Source organism: Euprymna scolopes, chromosome 24 (genome assembly GCF_053919585.1).
Source record: "Euprymna scolopes isolate OS-2025 chromosome 24, ASM5391958v1, whole genome shotgun sequence".
Taxonomy (NCBI): domain Eukaryota; kingdom Metazoa; phylum Mollusca; class Cephalopoda; order Sepiida; family Sepiolidae; genus Euprymna; species Euprymna scolopes.
The window spans coordinates 713,767-734,168 of record NC_136505.1 but is presented as its reverse complement, the minus strand read 5'-3'; the positions used below and the strand labels follow the sequence as shown (position 1 = coordinate 734,168).

Below are 20,402 nucleotides of genomic sequence, written 5' to 3'. Positions count from 1 at the left end.
CATCTTGTAGTCGTCGTTGACGTTCTAACTTAGCAACAGCACTATGTTTCGAAGTAGATAAACGCTTTAAAATACGTTAAAACACAAAAACTTATCCAGGTAGGCAGAAAAGTAACTTATCTTGCCTTTGGTAACATTATTTGTTATATATATATATATATATATATATATATATATATATATATATATATATATATATATATATATATATATATATATATACATACATATATACATACATATATATATATATATATATATATATACATATATATACATATACATATATATATATATATATATATATATATATATATATATATATATATATACTTTTTTTTTTACAAAATTTTCGGTTTGTTGTTTAGAGTAAAAAATGCCCCCAAATTGTTCATTAGTTTTTTTTGTTGTTGTGAAATGTTCATAATCCAAGGGAAATAACTCGACGCTCTTCGCGGTCTATAAATAACTCACTTCCGGTGATGTCGTCTTCCTGTTTTAATGTCGGAATTTCATTAGTAAGTTCTAGCCTTTTTTCACCCAAGTTTCATAATTTCCTATTTATTTCAAAATATCTGTCGAAATTTCATGGCCGTATATGGATCGGCTGTGATCAGGTTCGTCTTCTTAGCTCGTCTTTCGATGTTGTTTTGCCTGTAGAACATTGAGAAAAAAAAAAAAAAAATCGTAGTGACGCGTAATGCGATATTTTTTGCGCTTAAAAAAGACTTTCTCCTTTTTTTTCTTTAAATTCTCTTTTGGTTTTCTTTTGCAATATTTTCATTATTTTTAAACCATTAAACAGCACGATTATTATTTCTTTCTTGTTGCCTTGTATTTGTTTGTTTTTATTAACTTTTCGCAATATTTTAACATCCTCCTCTGATTTATTACCCGAAAACGCAGAAAAAGGTTGAAAAATAAAAAATAAAATAAATAAATAAATAAAGACTGAAAATCCCTTTTGGTTAATTTTATACTTGGAAATTTTTAAGGTATAAAAATGATCATGGTGAATCAGAAGAATAGGCGACTCGAAATCCATAGCAAGCGGTATCAGATAAAAAACAAACAAAAAACTGTATTATTTTTTGCATAAAATAATAAAATATTGTTTCACTGTTTCGAATTTGTTTTTAATATCATAAAAATATATTACTTCATTTTAAAAAATCTAATACCGTTTGCTGCGTTCTTCGAGTCGCTTGTTCTTCTGATCTAAAGATGTCAGTTTGTTACAAAAAACTAATTTTATGTTTAAATTTTAAATTGAAAACAAAAACTGAGTTTTGTCACGTGATTATTTAGCACCGTATTGTACGGTATAAATAAATCATTTTTTTTAATAATAAAAAGGGGAAAAATATTGCTGTGCTTAAATAGATCGCCTCGGCCTCGATGGCTGTCCATATTTACTCGATTAAATATGGTAACGAGTTACAATAGTCGGAAGATGGCCACACAAAATGAAATACGGGTTTCTGAAACGGAAAAGAAAACGTAAATGTTTTTGGGTCATTTTTTACTATAGACAACAAACCGAAAAAGTGATCAAAACACAAATATATAACAAATAAATGATAGAAATTAATTCACTAAATATCGCGTGGGTTTCTGTCAGTATTTTGTTTTAATTTCGAGTTTTGAGCGATTGTAAAGCTGACAGACTCATGTCCACCGCTTGCTCTCATTTTAACTTAAGATTTCGGCACTACTTGCGTTTCAAACTTAATAAACACCTTAAAATAAGTTAAACCACCAAAAACTTATGCAGGTGGGTGAAAGAGTAACTTTGCTAACACTGAGTACTTCTGTAGTTACCCGGATTTCCATAAATGTTGTCTCCGGGGCTTGCCGACAGATGATTTATATCGCCGGAATATGCCGAGGAGCGCTAATAAAGTTCAATCAATGAAAAAATTGATAACAAATGCTAATGAAAATCTAAGCAGACGACTTTTAATAAATTGGATGTAAACAAAAAATTAGTTTTTAATCGCATACAAATTTAATCAGTCTAAAAATGGAAGACAAACATGAATTTATCAACTTTAGATAAAATGTAAATGGACATCTCCAAAATTATTAAAATAATAAATGGACATCTCCAAAATTATTAAAATAATAGATGGACATCTCCAAAATTATTAAAATAATAGATGGACATCTCCAAAATTATTAAAATAATAGATGGACATCTCCAAAATTATTAAAATAATAGATGGACCTGAATGAGAATCCTCCACCCCAACACTAAAAATGGGTTTTGGAAGAAACACACCTCCAACCTCCCATGTTAAGAACAGCTTTCAGTTTTTTACAATTTATTTCAGTGGATCATTATTGATTAAACACTAATATATATATAGGGAGAGGTGATTCTCGTCCAAACACTAATATATATATAGGGAGAGGTGATTCTCGTCAAATAATATATTTATGATCACACAACATGGCAACGACAAAAAATATCTGCAGAGAATGTAGTGTAAGGTGGAAACACAAGGTTACCAACCGGAGAAACTTTATGAAAGACATTTGTCAGGATTATAGGAATCCTCAGCAGATCGAGGCCCAAGGCATACAGAATTGATGTCTCTACTCAACATAATGTTGGAAAGCTCAAACTGCTCTGGGTCTTTGGAGGATATGACTCTATCAAGAATGGAAGGTTTCTTGGTGACTGTAATGCTGAAACCCTCCTTATAATAAAGAAATACATTCTGCCACTGGGTCATATCCTACTGTTTGAAAGCCAATAGCAAAGTTGAAGGAGAAGGCTTCTATCAACTAACAGTGAGCTACAGCCTGAATTTTGTAGACCCTACAATGAAGGCTCCACCGAAAATATTCCTAAGAAAATATCTTGCCCTCTAACAGTTTTGTCCCGCACACACACACACACACACACACACACACACACAAACATAAAATAAACATGTTTACAAAAAACAATAATCCTCCCAAAAACATAAACCTTCAAAACTTACCAGAATAAATTTTTTTTAAAGATTTCCTAACCATTCTCACATACAAAATAACAAAAAATATGAATGTAAAGCGAAAAAAAATGTAATTAGTATCTGGTAAATGTTATTTGTTTTTTTTTTCTTCTGCAATCTTTAAATTTGATCAGCACTCTGCATATTCCAGCAGATCACATCAGCTGCCAGGCAAGCCCGAGCCAAATCTGGATCGGTAACTGCAGAAGTACCATTATATGTTTCTTGACCACCTTTTTTGTTCTGATGTCTTTTGTAAAGATGCCCTATTTTTTACTTGCATATTTCTGTTCTAACATTATTTTTGGTGCTTCCATAGTAGAAGATCCATATCAAACTGAATATTTTTGATTTACAAATCAGAAATGCTTAAAGCAGTTCACAGTTTGACATCTATGAAAAAATGTAATAAGGCAGATGACGCTATTGAACTTTATTGACTCAAACAATTTTGTTTCGGTTATTCTCCATTTTGTATTGTTTCCTCTTTACATCATCAACGCTCTGAACTCCGTCTGGCATCAATTGAAATGAATGGCTCTCGTCTTGGGGAGGCTCCATGTTTTGACAAACTTCTGCGTCTAACCTTTACTCCTGATCTGAAATGGAACACGTACATCGAATCCATTGCCAAGGTCGCTGGAAAAATGGTTTGTTCATTCTACGGATCCAGTAGATATCTCACTGCTGATGCAATTCTCTACCTGTATAGGAGTCAGGTATGTCCGAGGATGGAGTACTGTTGCCAAATCTCGGCAGGAGCTGCTAGAAGCACTTCTCCTGCCTTGACAGAGTTAAAAAGAGACTTCATAGCCTTCTTCCCCACAACCCTTTTCCCCAGCAGAAGAGACGTTACGAGCCTGTCTCTACTTTATTGTTATTTTCATGGTAAGTGCTCATCTGAGCTCCAATCTATGGTTCCGCCAAACTTTCACAAAAAACACTTGTCTAGCTTTCCCCCACTCTTTATCTGTGCCTAAACCTAAACATAGATTCCATGAACAAAGTTTCTTTCTTAGAACTGCACTCCTGTGGAACTCTCTTCAGTTTCCCTGCTTTCCAGCTGACTACAATATGGTTGTATTCAAGTACAATGTAAACAAGTTGTTGATGAGCCATCCCCTTAAGTAATACAATTTATCAAATTTCCACTACTAACGATTACTACAATATTTTCCCATTGACTACTGTACAAACCTTTATCCTTGAGTGGCCTCCAGACCTTGATAAATGGTGACTCCTTTCTAAAAAAAAAAACAGTAAATGTATTGAGTTGCAGAAATTAGTAACTTGGGATTTTGGGAAAATTTATAGCTGTAGTAAATAAGTCAACAATTCCCCCATTAGGTTGTTTTACAGCAACTGAGAAAGCAAACCTGCTTGCCCAATGGTATATCTCCAACTCCACTTTGAACCAGCAAACTATTCTCTCCCAGATTTTCCTTTGTGGACAGAAACTACACTCAGTGATCTGAAAGTCTTCCCTTCCAAAGCTCGTAATATCATAAAAAACCTAGACACTTCAAAGGCATGTGAGCCTGATCTCATCCTAGCTATATTATTAAAAATATGCTCTGCTGAGGTTGCCCCAGTTCTCTTCAACAAATGCCTTACTGAATCTTGCTTTCCTGACTGCTAGAAAATAGCTTCTGTTGTACCAGTTTACAAGAATTGTGGCGAAAGAACTGACCCACTCAATTATTGTTCCGTTAGCCTCCTTCTTTTTTACACCAAAATCTTTGAGTATGTAATTAATCAATCACTAGTCCACCATCTTATAGATATTAAACTTCTTTCTGACCAACAGTATGGATTCAGGTAAGCCCGTTCTGCTGCAAATATCGTAACTGTAATCTCCAGGTGTATATATCATACACTAAATAAGGTCGGGTAGGCTAGGGCAGTAGCCTAAGATATATTTAAAGCCTTTGATAGGGTATGGCACGATAGTCTTCTCATTAAATTCAATTTTATGATATTACTGGACGAATACTTCACAAATTATTCAGATTATCCTCAATGGTCGTATGTCAAAATGACATAATATAAATGCGGGTGTGCCTTAGGGTCAATCCTTGAACTTTAATTATTTCTCATGTTCATAAATGAATTCCCTGATAAAATTGTCTCCGAGATAGGTATATTTGCTGATGACACCACACTCTATAACAGACACTAGAAGAAAATGAATGAACATATATCTAAGGAAATGATTAGAATCTTAGAGGAAAACCTCCAGTCTGTAGTGGAATGAGGACATAAAAAAATGGTAACTACTGCCAAGACTAAGTTTCTTTCCTTTAATAATTACAAGTGACCCTCTCAACCACTGATAACCATGACTAATGGTTAGGGCTGTGACAACAGAATATTCTTTTCATTCTTTTGACTCTTGGGTATATATCCGACACAGTTAGACACACTTAATCAACTGAGAATCACATCTGTCTATATAAAAGCATATAAGATATTAACAGATATATACTCAAGAGTCAAAACAATGAAAAGAATATGCTGCTGTCACAGGCCTACTGATGATATTTGATACACTACCTGAAAGCTCAATGTTTAAACTCATTGGCTGAACATTCACAGAGAACATAAATGGTGTATTGTTGCCATATTTGGGCTGGAGCATTTGCTACTAGTCTCTCACTACTGGATTGATGGAGATCTTAAGATTCAAGTTTCCTTTCATAAGATTTTGTATTTTGATATTTTTTCCCTGTCAACTCTGTTTTAATCCAGCATCATTAGAGACACTAACTTCTAAGGTTGCTTCATTTTTTTTGTCCCATATAAACTTTGTCAGGTTTGACAGCTCTATTTTCTAGGTATATATATATATATATATATATATATATATATATATATATATATATATATATAGTTGTAGTAGGAATTGCATAATCACAGTGAATGGTGTGCAACTTATTTGTATCAGTTTGTGTTGCCCGATAGAAATATGCCTGTTTATTAGTATTTTAAATAGTTTTTAAAAAGTAAAAAGGAAAGATATGTAATAATACAAAAGTTAAACTGTATTTCACTTTGTGCAAGACTATGAAAGGCTTGTGGAACCATGGCAGAAGAAAAATTAAAAAGATATTTAATACATTTTTGAAAACCATCAAATTGAGTTTGTGCCAAGGAAACAACACAAGGATCACTTCTCTTTCATGCTTGTACATATGTATTTTTGTGAAGAATATGCCTTTTAGATAAGAAATAAATATGAAAGCTTACAGATATTTCCCTTATATCTATAAAAAAAAATCTCAAATTGAGACCCTATTCTGATTGTCATGAAGCCCCCTCACACCTTGGTGCATAAAAATAATTTTTCGAATTTTTTTCCCCTGGTAATCATATTCTGAACACGTTACTTGGAAATAATCTGCAGATTTTTTGAAGAGGTTGTAAAAATTATTAAAAATAAAACATCACTAAAAAATAAATAGAATGACGGCTCAAACAAGAAATACAATCCAGATGCACACTCCTTGCCTCCTCTCTTGAGGTTTGCATTCACAAATATTCGATGACTTAGAACTAACTTAGATGATGTAGAATCATTTCTCTTAGCAAACTCTCCTGATATCGCAGCGAAACTAACCTATACCCCTCCATCCCCATTAACCACTTTAAAATATCTGGTTATCTCCCATTTTGACGGACACATGCACGGAATTGGAGTCTATATTTAAAACACTCTCCCTTTGGTTAGAGAATCCAAACTAGAATCTGACGACCAGCCCCTCATGTTTTTTTTTTATTTTAAAATTTAATTTTCATCCCAAACAAGGCACAGTGCCACTTTGAAGTAGGGGGCCACTATCAGGGACATAAGTTGCAGGGATATAATAAAGGGAAATGAGTAGTAAGATGTCTGTTCACATTACACTTGAACTTCTGCATGTCAGTACAGTTGGGAAAGCAGAATCCCGGAAGGGAGTTCCAAAGTCTAGTAGTTCTGGGGAAGAAAGTATTGGAGTAGAAGGCTTTCTTACATCTAGGGATCTCTACTGTGTAGGAATGGGATTTAGCTGTTTGTCCGGGGTATTTATGTCGAGGGGGGTACAAGTGCTTGTAGTTCGTCAAAGCATTCACCATTAAAGTACTTGTAGAACAGGCAGAGGGATGCAGTATTTTGTCGATGGGACAGAGGCTGAAGCCTAGATGACAATTCAGGATCTATCAGGTTGGCAACTCTATTTTGAACCCAGGAGTGAGAGACAAGTAGCAGATGCACCAGCCCAAATGTGACAACAATACTCCATACATGGGCGAATGGTGGCCTTATAGAGGTACAGGATACTTTCAGGCATAAGTAGCTTTCTAGCACGGTAGAGAGAGCCCACCTTCTTTGCAGCAGCCTTGGCAATGCTCTCAATGTATCTATTCCAGTTCATGTTCCCTGTGAACGTTAGGCCGAGGAGTTTATGCGAAGTACTTTCAGGTAATGTGTTTTTGACCATTGTTATTGGTGGTAGAGAAGGTTTCTTGTAATTATTGAAGGAAACCAGTTTTGTCTTGGCAGCATTGAATGTGACCATCCATTTTTGTCCCCATTCCACTAAAGATTGGAGGTCTTCATCTAGTGTTTCTGCCATTTCTTTAAATATGTGTTCATTTGTTTTCCCCTCGCGCCTGCTATAGAGAGTGGTGTCATCTCAGAAACAATTTTATCAGGGAGGTCGTGTGGTGCCATCTCAGAAGCAATTTTATCAGGGAGGTCATTTGCTTTATGCTAAACCTGCAACGTAGCAGTAGCTACTTGTATTTTCTCTGCCGTTTTACCTCAAATCAAGATTGTACTCTAATCAACCATATCTCCGACAGCATAGATGCTGAACTCTTCCTAGGTAACAGCACCCAAGTATATGTATTTGGTGACTATAATGTCCACCACACTAATTGGATTTGTTTCTATACTTACACAGATGTTGCTGGTTACATCACTAGGTGTATCAGAATTTTTTTGGAATTTTTGACACCCCTAACACAAAACTGCGAATAAAATATAAAAAACTTGTAATTTCTCCTTTTAAAGTGGGTTGTTTATTTTCTTTATGGAATATACTTCCAAAATAAACTATTGAAGTTGTTTAAAAAATAATAGAAATATTATTTTTTAAAAAACAGTGTTTACAAAGTGCCTGCGCGCCTTCATGCAGCCATTTTTTTTTTTTACTTAATGAAATCAATTGAATTTTACGAGTTAAATATTTTTCAATTTTTAAATTTTAAAAATCTATCAAAATTTTTCTATTGGTTAAATTTTTATGATATTTTCAGGGTCAATGTGAAATTTTATGCTCTTTCCAATTAACCAAATATAATATTTTAGACAAACGTTTTTTTTAAATTCACCCCCGCACTTTGAAATGTCTATTAAAATTTGAATAATTAATTTACGTACCAAAGTTTTGTCACAAATTGAAGATAAAAGATCAATAAATTAAATAGTCTAATTTAAAACAAAAAAAAGAAGTGTTTTTAGGAAATTTACCTGTAAAATCCAAAGTTTAAAACTTTTTTTTTAAAAACCACGTTGATTTTTAATTTTTTTTTTTTTAAGTGGAAGCTTATGTTACGCTTAGATAGTCAAGTAAATATCAGATGCTTACGACAATTTTTTCTATTTCATTCAATGTTTTCTTTTTTTAGATGTCTAAAAAAAAATTCACTTGATAAAGAAGTATTAAAATATATTAATCAAAAACTCATGTATTTCATTAAGAGAATAAAAAGAAAAAATCGGTAGAGTGTTTTTTTTGTTTAATGGCAAAAACTTATAAGTGAATGTGTTCATTTTCAACTACAGAGGCCCCAAAATACTAATTTTGGTTTACAGCACGCAATAGAAAGAGACATTAATTGTGGCGCTTAGAAGTTACCGGAAGATAAACAAGAAGAAAATCAGATATTTGACTCCCTTTATTTGAAGTGAAAAAAATCTGAGTTCGCGTTTTTTTTTTTTTTGAATCCTTGTTTAAAAAAGTATTTTATTTAAAAAGGACATGGAATATAAGTAAAAATATGGATAAAGTGATCTTTTGGAATTTATATATATTTTTTATAATCAAAGTAAGTAAAATTTCGTTGATTTTCTTTAAATCTTTTTTTAAAGAAAACCGATTTTAAAAAACAAAATATTGCATAATTGGCTATTAAACCTGTTTTTTTTTTTTTGTAAATTTTGGTCTTTGCTCCTTTAATTAAAAAAGATTAGGGTTTGAATTACATTTTTCAAGTAGTTATAAGCTTTGAAAGACAGTAAGTCTAAATATTCCAGTGTTTACCACAAATTTTTAATGGCGATTTCTGATACTGCTATAGCATCACATATAGCTTTTTTTATATCTCATTCCCTATCACAGACAGTTTTTATCTCATTCCCTATCACAGACAGTTTTTATCTCATTCCCTATCACAGACAGTTTTTATCTCATTCCCTATCACAGACAGTTTTTATCTCATTCCCTATCACAGACAGTTTTTATCTCATTCCCTATCACAGACAGTTTTTATCTCATTCCCTATCACAGACAGTTTTTATCTCATTCCCTATCACAGACAGTTTTTATCTCATTCCCTATCACAGACAGTTTTTATCTCATTCCCTATCACAGACAGTTTTTATCTCATTCCCTATGGCAGACAGTTTTTATCTCATTCCCTATCACAGACAGTTTTTATCTCATTCCCTATCACAGACAGTTTTTATCTCATTCCCTATCACAGACAGTTTTTATCTCATTCCCTATGGCAGACAGTTTTTATCTCATTCCCTATGGCAGACAGTTTTTATCTCATTCCCTATCACAGACAGTTAAGTTTCAACCTGTCTCCCTGATTGACAGAATCAGCAAGCTTCACTTCTAGATTTATCAAAATGCTTTCTTTACATTTTTTGTTTTTTCTCTAAAACTAAATTTGATGTTTTTTGAAACTATCTAAAAAAAATTGAGATATTAATTTCTAACAAGTTAATAAAATTAAAGAAAAATTATTTTAATGTAAATAAACAAATGAATAACATTTTAACAGTTTTGAGTTTGTTTTTTTGTTTATTTTTTATTTTTATTTTCTCTTTAGAAGAAAAATCGTTGAAAATAAAACTGCTTTTTAACAATGTAATAATGCGTTGTTTTGGCTACAAACATATGCATTTCATTTTATTCAAATTCAACCAGCGCTTCTGAGGAACAAAATATTAATGTGAATTCCACGTGACCAAAAGCACCATTTCGAGATTTAAAAACTACCTTAGAAACAACAAACCAGATTCTACTTGCTTATTCTTTGCTCCAACAACAAAATGGCAAAAAAAAAAAAAAAAAGACGTACTGAAGATGAAGGTTTCCTTTGAAATATATTTATGAATTTCAATATAAATTTTAAACCAAATAAATGTCTCTATTTTGTAATAATGCGTTGTTTTGGCTTCAAACGTATATAATACATATTTCATTTTGTTCAAACTCAACCAGCGCTTCTAAGGAACAAAATCTTAACATAAAAAAAAATTTGTTTGTTTTTACTCAAACATAGAATGATATTCATATTCCCATTTTTATGAGTGTGTGTGGGTGGAGTGTAATGGCAAAAATAAAACATTGAAAGAATTTAAGAAGATAATATGGTAAAAGGATGAATGCATTAATCTTAATTTGTATTCATATTTTTAATTTATCAAATAATCAAATTGAAAAGTTGGATGCATGGTATGACACTGCCCCCCCCCCCAAACATTTATTTCTTCAGTTATTAATGGGGTGGGGTAAATTTTCAACTTTGTACAAAAGGTAATTTTCCATGACTTAAATAGATTTTCATGTAAATTAAGTTGAGAATTAATTAAAAATAATTTAATTTTTCTTCAATTCGTAATTTTTGAAATACAAGGTGTCTTCAATAAGTTTCTAGACTTTTTTGTATAGGCATTTAAAATTGTCTTGAAAATTCAGCAATTTATTGCTATGCAGCTTATGAGATGACTGAACAATTTTTATGATTTTAGGTTCAAATGAGCAGCTACAGCAGGAATTGGAATACACCTTAGTAAAGTGAATTTCAAAAATGCAATCTGGAAGTGAGGACACTTTAGAAGAACAATATGCAATAAAATGTTTTACACCTGGAAAAAATGTCACAGGAACGTGTGGAATGCTTCAGATTGCATTTGGACCATCTTGCATGAATCAAACATCAGTTTTGAGTAGCATAAGAGATTCAAGGAAGGGTCTGTAAGGAATGATGAGAAGCATGGAGGAGTAAGGAAGTCAGAACACCAGGTTTGATTGGCCAAATAAAGAATTTCATGGATAAGGCCCGTCATGTGTCTATAGAAACAATGTGCACAGTCTGATGTCCATGTGAGAAGTGTACACACGACTTTTTGTGAGGAATGAAGATGTGGAAGATTTGCACAAATGCACTAGTTCAAAACTCCATCCTCAGACTATTTGACCAAGATGGGCATGAAAAAAGCTTATCACCCTCCCTATAGTCCTGACCTTGTTCCCTGCGACTTTTGGTTATTCCCTAAACTAAAGGAAAACCTTAGAGGCTTTTATTATGAGACAATTGAGGGGATAAAAGAAGTTGTGACAAGGGTCATTGACATGCTCACACAAGAGGACTTCTATGGGGCTTTCCAAAAGTTGTTGGAACGGTACAACAAGGGCATTGCAGCCGGAGGAGATTACTTTAGAATTTCACATGTGTACCATTATTAAAAGTGTCTATATAAAAAAAGTCTGGAAACTTATTGAAGACACCTAGTATATGTTAGAAAAAAAAGTAGCTAACATGAGATTTGTAATAATCATTTTAGATTAGTGCGGATTACAATTGATTTGCATGTGTGTTTATCACTTTCTTTTGTTGAGTTACATTTTACAAATACCTTTTTTTGTCTGATAATATTTACTGCTATGCACTTTTTTTGCTCTTATTGAAATCAGTAATTAAATATTATATATATATATGTATTTGTGTGTAAAAAACACAGATTAAAAACAGGAATAAATCATTAAAAACAAGAGCTTTACTAGTTTCGTTTGAATCAACAAATATTTTCTGCAAACATTTGATCTTAACAAAGTTGGTAAAACTCGTTTTGGATGATTTATTTCTGTGTTTAATTTGTTTTCTTTTTATCTTTTTTCATACAGTCTGTCTTGATGGCATTTGATTTCATGATATATCATGTATTTTATCCTGAATGAGATATATCTAAAAAAAGAATTATAGCATTTCATTTACCAGTTTCAGAACATTCTTTTTTGTGTTTTTATGCATGTTTCTTGAGGAGCTGAACACAACAAAGATAATCCAAGTATATTCTAAACAACAATTTCTCTTCAAAATTCTTTGAACATTTTACAGTGCTGTAAAAAATTTTTTCTCTTCACTAGTTTTAACTGTTTTTGTGTTTAACATTTTACGTCTAACGTTTTGAACTCTTACAGTCAATTTTCCTTTATATTCCTGTTTTCTTTAGGTTACATATAGATTTGTCTTTTATATGGTTTTCTGTTGATGTGATAGAGGCTGTTTGGAGTAAACTACCTAGATTAACTTGCTTTTAACTAAAAAAATATGTGTGCAAACAATTGTTGCAGAATTGCAATTAAATTGTAAAATACTATAATTTGGAATTTGATATTTTATTTAAAGATCTATTTAATATTCTAAATATTGAACTTTATTTTTGCATTAAAAAGCCAATTCTTATTTGAATTTGTCTGAACTGTATAAAATTTGCTTTTTTATATATTATTATTTTATATATACTTCTAATTTGTTAACCACTTTTTTTTACAAGGAACAAAAGCCTATTATGTTTGTCAAAAAATCATTTTATTGATATTTGGCATTTTATGTTTTTGGTTTTTATGGATATCTGAGCACTGATGATGACCCTTACTAAAGAAAATTAAAACGCATACATAGTATATATATATATATATATATATATATATATATATATATATATATATATATATATATATATATATATTTGTGCAGGTCAAAATAATTGTTTGGTCCAATGGTCAATAAAAGATTTTTAGTGAGTTTTTGTTCCTGGTCAAAAAAGAAAAAAAAACTGTTAAAAAATTAAATATATTAAAATAAATATATTAAATATTAAAATAAATTATAGCTCTTGTCTGCAATATTGAGCTATTTAATGAAGCTTTATTCTGTTAAAAATTTATATTCAGAATAGAAATTTTATTTGGAATATAAATATATATATATATATATATATATATATATATATATATATATATATATATATATATATATATATAGCCTGAAGAGTCCTAGAGTGGATGACATGCGGAATATTCAGTGTAGCTTAATTGCCATATATATTTTATAAATTACTAACTAGCTCTACCTACGTATTGAGCACTTTTGAAGTAAATACTTAAAGCTTACGCATAAATCTATACTTTCGTATATTAATTTTATGTGAGTAAATGAAGTAGTTATATATATATATATATATATATATATATATATATATATATATATATATATATATATATATAACTACTTAATTTACTATTACTTTATTTATTATGTAGCCAGACTTTGTGGAAGCATCCTGTAGATTATGCTTCCACAAAGTCTGGCTACATAATGTAGCCAGATTTTGTGGACACCCTATATATATATATATATATATATATATATATATATATATATATATGGTTAGTTATCATTTCAAAACCTGAATATGCTAACGATTACTATATTGTCCAATTTCTACTGTACACTCTTTAACACTTATCCTCGAGTGGCCTCTTGGCCTTGATAAGTGGTGATGCCTATGTAAAAAAAAAAAAAAAAAAAAAATTTGCATTCAATTCATACTCATAGTATTTTATTCATATTTTTATGAAGTATGTCTTACACATGCTGAATAGCAGAAGCCCACATCACAACTCATCAGACAGGCATGTGTTCCTCGGAAAAATAGAGTTTTTTTTTGTTTTTGTTTTTTTCTTGGAATAAAAAAGGATATGGTGAATTAAGAAAATGTTTATAAAAGGAAAGGGAGATATTTAGAGTTGGCAAAATCATAAGAATAAAAAGCTCTTGCTTAGTGTAGTGTTTATAGGCACCCTTCTGAAATAAAACAATTGAATTCCAAGTCCACAAGGAGACGTTATCTTATGGCGCCATATTTGTTTTTTCAGATTAGAGTTATATTAAATATATTAATCAAATTCATTAACCTATCAAAAGTTCTTAAACGTTCAAAACGAAAATTATCCACATATCATTAACTGTCAACAATACACATTTTTTCTCTCATAAATAAATGTTTGCATTAAATTGATGTAGTTTTTACTTGTCATCCTAATAATATCATTAAAATATTTATTTAATTAACTAACACTAAACAAAGCATTATGAATTGAATATTCATGATTTACATATGGTAAATAATTTGTACTATTAAAACGACAAAACAAGTTAAGTAACTCCATTTTTTGGAAGAGTTATCGCCCTTACATTTAGATTTCCATTTTTAAGATTATTCAGTTCCAAAATTTGAATATTGTTTATATGTATTTAACCTAAATGAAGTTTTGCGTTAAAAATTTATATTTGGAATATGAAAGTATATATGTGTGTATATGTAAAATCATTTACATTGGTTCAGAAGTCCATCTGCACCATAGAAAATTATAAATTACTAAATTACTTTAAAGAATTACACATGTTTTAGACTAAAAGTTCCAATTGTAATTAAATCGATGTGAACACAATAAAAAGGTTAATATATTAATTCTTATAAGTAGTTCTATGTGAACTGTATGATAGGAATATAAATTGAATTATCAAGCATAATTTAATTGTTAATAAACAGAAAGTTATATGCATATGCTTATATATTTATATGCTCAGGATTCACTTAACAAAACTTAACCATGTTCTACAAAGTTCAAAACAAAAACAATTTTTTAATACAAAACTTAACCATGTTCTACAAAGTTCAAAACAAAAACAATTTTTTAATACAAAACAACCAAACCAAGCATTGTAAATATTTGTAAGTATAAAGAAGTCGAAGGATAAAATCTTTTCCCACTTTTTCCAAAATTATTGCCTTTGGCATAAAATCAACCTGAAACTGGTTGATATGCCTTAAAATGAAAACGTGCAACTAGGTTCAGCCCGCCTAGCGTGAATACTGCTGGCTGGCAAAACAAAACAACCAAACTGATCAGGTTATTTGAAGGTTTGGATTATACAAACCTTGAAACAAACCATAGATATTTAGATCTTAACAGGAAACATTGGTATAAGGAACAAAAACAATAAAATCATCAAAATTATGATTAGAAGGTTCATGAAAGAAAATTTCCAATATATCAATGGAGCATATGCAGAACAACACAGAATATTTCTGGTGAACGAACAATTTCACTTGTTTATGTTGTGTTTATATTACATGAATGCTGTCAAATCGAAATAGCCATCTATCATGATTATTTGCTTACAACCAAGCTTTGCCAAGTTTATGCTGGCTTTGCTTGTTTGGGAAAGTGAGTGAAAGCAGACAGAACTCACAGCGCAGAGATTCATCATTCGGCAAGGATAGTTGTATTCATGAATTGAAATCTGTGTCACATGCATGCGACTTGTGTTGAGTGTTTTTCTGTTGATAACTGACTTGTATGAGCTGCATTGTGTATTTGTGGAAAAACAATTCTATGTTTATTTTATTTACCTCTTTTTCAGCTGGTTTGACACAAGGCCAAGTATTGGTTTTAAAGTGTTTCTGTGGAACGAACTAGATTCGAACTTGGTACACCCAGGTTTTTAGTCATGTTGTTAACCACTCAGCCACCATTATATGTTTATATATCTCACATTCAATTTTATATGCATATATTTAAAATGCCCTCTCCCTCATTAAGCGTTCATTGTATTAGTGCTAGATACGTTTGCTTGTGTCGACTACTACCTAGGTAAGCTGAGTCAGTTCTTTTTATGATCTACAAATGATGATGCATAGTTGAACTATTTTTTGCTACTTTCAATGGGGAATATATGGTTTTGGGTCACTGTACATTTGCTCCTCTCATTTCAGCCGTGGAGATATGTTTGCTCATGTGGAAAATGAGAAATACTTAATCTTATTCCATTTCTAGTGTTAGAACTTTTTGGTCCTCTCATAGAAATTTGAATATTATTAAAGATATCAAATGGTCTGCAGCAGAGGATTCACAAAACTTATTGAAGGCATATGAAATTTGAGTTATACAAAAGGTTGTATCATACGCTATCAGTTAATAGAAATAATTACACGTGAAGACAAGCTTATGAAATAAACTTTTTCTTGGATTATTTGGACTATTGTTCTTTTTTGGGATTTTATGCTCACATAATTTTGTCCAATGTAACCTCTGAACTTCTTCAATTGCACCTTGTCAAACTTGTACAGAATTTCAAATGGAATTCTTTGTTTAATACATAGGAAAAGCGTGCTTTCATTCTATCAGTCATGATTGTGTAGAACTCTAAAATATTTTGCAATAGTATTCTTAGTATCGCTTGCATTGAGTATTAAATGGGATAATTGTTAAAGTAATAATCATTTCTAAGTGATCGTTTTTCTGGCTGTTGAAGAGTCAATCCTCAATGCAAGTGATACTAAGAATATAATATTTTTTTTTTTTTTACATAGGCATCACCACTTATCAAGGCCAAGAGGCCACTCAAGGATAAGGGTTAAAGAGTGTACAGTAGACATTGGACAATATAGTAATCGTTAGTAATGAAAATTTGGTAAATTTGATAACTTATATAGAACGGCTCATCAAGAACTTATTTACGTTAGACTTGAACACAACCATATTGTAGTCAGCCGGAAAGCAGGAAAACGGAAGACAATTCCACAGGCGTGCAGTTCTAAGAAAGAAGCTTTGTTCATGGAATCTACATTTAGGTTTAGGCACAGATAAAGAGTGGGGGGAATTATTGATAGTGTTTACAGCTAGACAAGTGTTTCTTGTAAAAGTTTGGCGAGGGGGGACCATAGATTGAAGCTCAGTTGAACACCTTCCATGAAAATAACGATACATCAGAGACAAACTCGCAATTACAAATTACTTTAGCTGCTTCTCCAATGGATTAAATAAAGGGCCTGTTCAGATTCCTGAGTTTGACATGATACACCTGAAGACGATTACATGAGACAACACTTTGTGGGAACATTAAGATGAAAATAGTAGTTTGAATAATGTATAAATTGTCAATTCTTATTTCAGAATTTCCAAAACGTGATATTTGTTTCTTCAAATGATAACTACATACTTTTTATTGTCCTTTTCGGATTTGGTTCCTTATTGCTGTGAGGGGTGTTGTATTAGAGAGGGATTTGAAAATATTATTTGTTACAACACATTTTTTGTAGCCATTTGTGTATTTCTTGTTAACAGTAACTCTGTATGGATGAACACAGTTCTGGCTTTTTATTTTTAAGATGGTGGCCATTTGAAAGTAATTCTGACCCAAAGAAAATATTTTCTTGAAATAATTGAATTACATCTTTATTCTTCTTAATGACACACTGCAATATTCCACGATCAAATACTGATTTTATGGGAAGAAAACTATATAAGACAAAGAAATAATAAAGAGAATAACCTTATATATTAGATTTTTATTTTAATCTTAAAATAAAGTTGTGCCTTTTTTGTTAAGTGATTTCTCAAAGTCTTAAAAAAAAGGTTAAATTTATCTTTTTTATGCGCATCAACCATTTTATCATTGTTTAATATTGAAACATGTTAAGCACGGTTGAGCCTGGTCAGTATAAAAATGGGCAACCATTTGGAAATATCATGTGGTGTATGTATTCTCTGCTTATTTCGGCCTTGTTTCCAGTTATCCTGGATTTTTCCTTGCCACTAGAACCAAGCAGTGCCGACTCAGGATAGGACTGTTTAGGGATTATGCAACTCTTTCTTCACAATTTAGCATATGTCATCCATCATCCCTCCAGGATGATCAAATGGTCTTTGCCGTTCTGACAGACAAACATCCAATGTTAAAATAATACTTATTGATTCATTATTTGTTTTGGTTTACTACACCTATCTGGAACTGGTTGACAGTGTATTTACTTTCAAATTGTTTTGCTTTTTTTAAAAACTATTATTGTCTTGTTCCAATCAAAGGGAAATAACTTTATCTAAATATAGTTACATTTTTTTTTTAAGATGGTGACCATTTAAAAATAATTCTAACTTGGAACAAATAATTTCTGAAAAGAACTAAATCAGAATTAGTTTATTCCTCTTAAAAATATGCTGCAATAATCTATAAGCTTTTGTTTATGAACCTATACTGGTCAAATAAATAGGGGACATCTCACTTTATATATGCAATGAAAATACAGTATTTAAGATGAAAGTACATTTTACCTCCTCATTAAATTAACTGATTCAATTATTTTGGCAGAACACAGCATAAAGTCTGCATGTATAGTCAAGAGTCATGTTTCTTTGACATTCACTCTGGCGCCCAACAAGAATGCGTTTCCTTACCTATGGTCTTCAATTATGCCATTGATTGGATTGCATCAAACACCCTGGCTAATTTTCATGGTGTAACAGCAAATCATAATCTACAAATAACGGATCTTGACTACACTGATGATATTGACATATTGAGTGAAAGTTTTGCTGGCATTCAATCAGCCATTGACAGGATTCAATCTTACGCTTCAAAGATTGATACTCTTCAATGACACCCAAGTGACTTCACCTGTGAAGTCATCAACGTAGCACCACTGTCACCAGACTGGAAGTAACGTTGTGGTGGCCAACTCAACACTTGGCTCAATGAAGCAGGATTTTGAACTGATTCTGGGCCCTCACCGTTACAGGGTCCGTTACTGGAACTGCGAATGGCTTGCACTCACAATGGAGCTGCCTTGTATCGCCATGCCTGGTCACCAGTATTTGGGATGTGCTGATCTTGTTGGAAAGAGCCGGCCCAACCAACCCAGTGGTGAATGCCACAACCATGGATGATGATGACAACACAGAATATTAACAAAATTACTCTATTCAAAGCATATTTGCATCAGTGTCAATAGCATTTTTACTGAAATGATAACTTGTTGAATGTGTGTTTTACTGCTAGAATAAAGAATATAGGTTCGAATTATAGATATTAATCTTATTGAAATGCATTTGCAGAAAATGATTTAATTTATAATTCCAGACTATTTGTAAATATGGTTTCATAATAATATATTTTTTTATGAACACTTTCCGTTTTTTTTTTTTTTAATTTTTGCATCATACTTAATAGTATTACCAAACAAAGACTTAATATAATCAGATTTTTCTTAACCAAGAGTCGATACTTGTTCTTGTGGTTGATAATACCCTTCCTAAGAGTTTACTATTTAAACTCATTAACTTAATATTCCCAGGCACCATGAAGTGGAATAAGTACATAGTGCCAAGTCTGCTGCAAAGATGATAAGCGTCGTCTACCTGGCTAAAAAACATCTCATACTTGCCAATGCACTATATCTCTATAATATTACTATTTGTCATGCATAGCATATCGTTGTAACATATGGACAAAATGAAGAAAAAAATATCTACCTTAAAATAAGTCACACACTGTCTGTCAAGCTGAAGCCCCTATTACTTTGCTTCATCTCTGCTTGTTTTACAATTACTTCCATGGAATGTGTTCCAATGAACTTACTGAACTTGTACCTCTTTAATGTAAATATCCCCAACCCACTCTTTAAAGATCTCTAAATGCCGGAAGATTTCCTACTCTAATAGTTTCTTTCCTTCAACTTGTTTTTAGAATTTCTTCTCCGCTCTGTTTCCTTGACTGTATCAACATGCAAAAATTTAAATGTAATGTGAACAAACATCTTTCTGTTCAGTTCCCCACCCAGGTTAACCACCTCTCTTCCATAAATCTGACTCTTATCACAGAAGTCCTTTATGCTTCACTGGCAATATGTTTTATTTGGTGTGAACATAAGTAAGAAAAAAATGAAATGAAATACATATATTCATTTCTTCCAAAAAATAAATGATTTTAGTTTTATCAAATTAATGATAAGAGAAAAATCCAGGTTGTCCTCGATGATCGTATATCTAAACAGTGTGATATAAATGTGTGAGTGCCTCAGGGGTCTATCCTTGGACCTCTATTGTTCCTAATATTTATTAATGACCTCCCCGACAAAACTGCCTCTGAGATGGGTATATATGCTGATGACACCACACTCTATAACAGGTATGACAGGAAAACAAATGAACACATAACTAAAGAAATGGCAAAAACACTAGAGGATGACCTCCAATCTGTAGTGGAATGGGGACA

At 31.7% G+C, this 20,402-nt stretch overlaps 1 protein-coding gene across 4 annotated transcripts in view; it reads left to right on the top strand.

Moving 5' to 3' along the window:
- Nucleotides 1-433: 433 nt before the first annotated feature.
- LOC145246559 (uncharacterized protein KIAA0825-like) overlaps nt 434-20,402 on the top strand; it is a 132,102-nt gene continuing 112,133 nt past the window's right edge. For 2 of the 4 annotated variants that reach the window (XM_080108156.1, XM_080108154.1), the window contains exon 1: nt 434-518. The gene's annotated coding sequence lies outside the window, so the exon portion shown is untranslated. Of the gene's footprint in view, nt 618-20,402 lie in introns of all 4 variants that reach the window. The other 2 variants (XM_080108155.1, XM_080108157.1) reach the window with 2 other exon arrangements.